The sequence below is a fragment of the Adiantum capillus-veneris genome, chromosome 23, assembly GCF_014529385.1.
Source record: "Adiantum capillus-veneris isolate H3 chromosome 23, ASM1452938v2, whole genome shotgun sequence".
Classification (NCBI taxonomy): domain Eukaryota; kingdom Viridiplantae; phylum Streptophyta; class Polypodiopsida; order Polypodiales; family Pteridaceae; genus Adiantum; species Adiantum capillus-veneris.
Window position 1 is genome coordinate 141,363,456 of NC_140953.1, and position 2,570 is coordinate 141,366,025.

The window sequence follows — 2,570 nt, forward strand, 5'->3', positions numbered from 1 at the left end:
CTTTTAACACTAACCATTGGAGGTCTTTAATGAAGCTAACCCTAAAATATTTAAGCTCCATTAGTTAGCTTTGCTCTTTGACAGATCATCTCTCATTTGGACCCCTTTAACCTTGGCCCCGTGTTGAGATAGATCCATAAGCACATGTCTATATTCTAACCCTTGTTCCCGTCTATTCTCCCACATTAAATGATCAATTTAATATGAGAAAATCATTTGGGTTGGTTAGATATTAGATTTTATGACATTACCTCTCTCTTGAAATCATAATCATCCTCCACTATGAGATAGAAGAGATAAAGCCTTAGTCATTAGTTAATGTTTCTTAGCGGGTAGAGGATCCCTTTCTACCCTATAACATCATTCCAAGATGGATGACTAATCCATTTGGTGCTTGGGAGATGTATATGTCACAAGCATGTCTGCTCTTTAGTCCATTTCATTCTCCCAAGTAGAGTGAAAAACTCTACTTGGTGTTTGAGAGACATCATCATCACAAACATGATTCTAATCATGCATACTACTTAAATTTGTGCACAATAAAAAGAGAGCTAGTCTTATAGGACAAAACCATTGATTATTTAAAAGAGACGTGTACATTTTCTTACTCTAATGTAGCAATGTAAGCATTGACAAGGTTCATACTATCCTTAAGTTGTATTCCTTGCATCCATCTAGCATCTTCAAAAGGATAACTTTTGAAACTTAATAAGATACTATCGGCGGATAATCTTACCATGTTGTAGTACCTTGTCTTCATGCTGAAGGATAGCTGTACCTATTCTTGGTCTTCGATTTTGGGAGGGTCTTCAATAATTGGTTCACTTGGTGGCTCTCCTTTGTAGGGCTTAAGTAGGCTCACATGAAAATCATTTTGTATGAGTCAATGGTTGGGCAGCTTAAGTTGATAAGACATCTCATTGATTGGCTTTAGGATTTGAAAAGGACCATAATATCTTTTTGCTAGTTTAGCATAATACTTTTGATGGCCCGTAGGATTTTTGTCCGTTCTTTGCCTGAATTGAGCCTTGGGAAACTTAAGCAAGACCCAATCATTTTCTTTGAATGTTAAGGCCCTTCTGTGCTTGTCAAGAGTAGCCTTTTGCCTTTTTTGAGAGATGGATATAGCCTCCTTAATCTTTTGAAAAGATTCTTGTAGGTCACGGCTATACTCATCAACAACGAAGATCTTCCCATGTACTTTAAGTAGCAAGGGACTTTTAGGTCTTCCTTATATGATTTCAAAAGGTGCTTTTCTCGTAGAAGTATGGTCAGTATTATTGTATGCATACTCTACAATGGGTAAGTACTTTTCCCATTGTGAGCGTTGATATACTTCTGTAACATAAGTATTTAGTATGGCTATCTGACTTTGGCCATCCTTTTGTGGTTGATAGGCTGAAGAGAAATTTATCTTGTACCTAGATTTTCAAAGAGACCTTTCCAAAAATTAATGGTCATTCTAGGATCACCCTTTGTCCACTTGGTCCTCCCCAGTTTGGAGCTGCCCTCTTGGACTGGCTTGGCTTTGCCCTCTTGACCTTGGAGCTTCCATGATTGCACCATCTCTAACTTCTCTCTCAAATTCCCTCCATATGACTTATCCCCTCTCCCCAGGCACTAGCGACCTCGCTAGTGGGGGGGGGGGGCTCCCTTGCTCTTATCTTCAAAGAAGGGGATTTATGAGGCCGTGGGACTAGCCCCTTAGGTCCGCCACATCAACGACTACATTTGACTACCCTCCCAAGGGTGTTGCCATCCGACTATTGCATTGTATCACCATTGGGAGTGGGAGCACCACCAGAGGCCAGCACGCCACTCAATCGAAGCTGCCCCGAGCAAAGCTTGCGCAGCACCACCTGCACCGCCACCACATGGACACGTTGAGCTCCACAGGAGCTCTCTCCCCTCCACTTGATGTTTACAATGGGCCACATCCTGCCCGAAATACCTTGGACTTGTGCACTACGAACCCGCATGTGGGTTTTTGTAGAGGTCATAGCCTCCAAAAAAATCTCCACAAATCATTAAAAAAACAAACTATTTGTTGTACCCCATTGGGACTGTTGTCATTCTCTACCCATGAACCCTATGCACATGCCATAAAACCCAACTACAAGGCCTCATTGCTGGCTTTGACTCACCCATGCCTCATCACATTTTGATCACCCTGTGGCCTCAAATAAAATGCCCAAAAATCAAGGAAAACTATCTACTAACTCCCCATCTGCAAAGCACCCCCAAATTTGACCTTCAGTATCTCCACCAACGCTACTCTGATCAATGAGCCGTCAATTCTTGATGAGTCCACATGATGCATACCTTGCTCTAGAACCTGGATGAGCCCAAAAAATCTCCCGATGTCATAACTTTTAATGCAATCCTCTCGACCCATAACTAGCCCCTAGCAAATATTTTCATGGCAATAACTTGAAATCCAGAGCTCTGATCTGCAATCCAAAATGACTGGCATGGTCCAAAACACGAGCACCTCATGTGTATCCACCAACCCTAGTTGTTGCCACTTGCCTCCAGCTGCCTTATCCATCGAGGATCTACAACACCTTCCA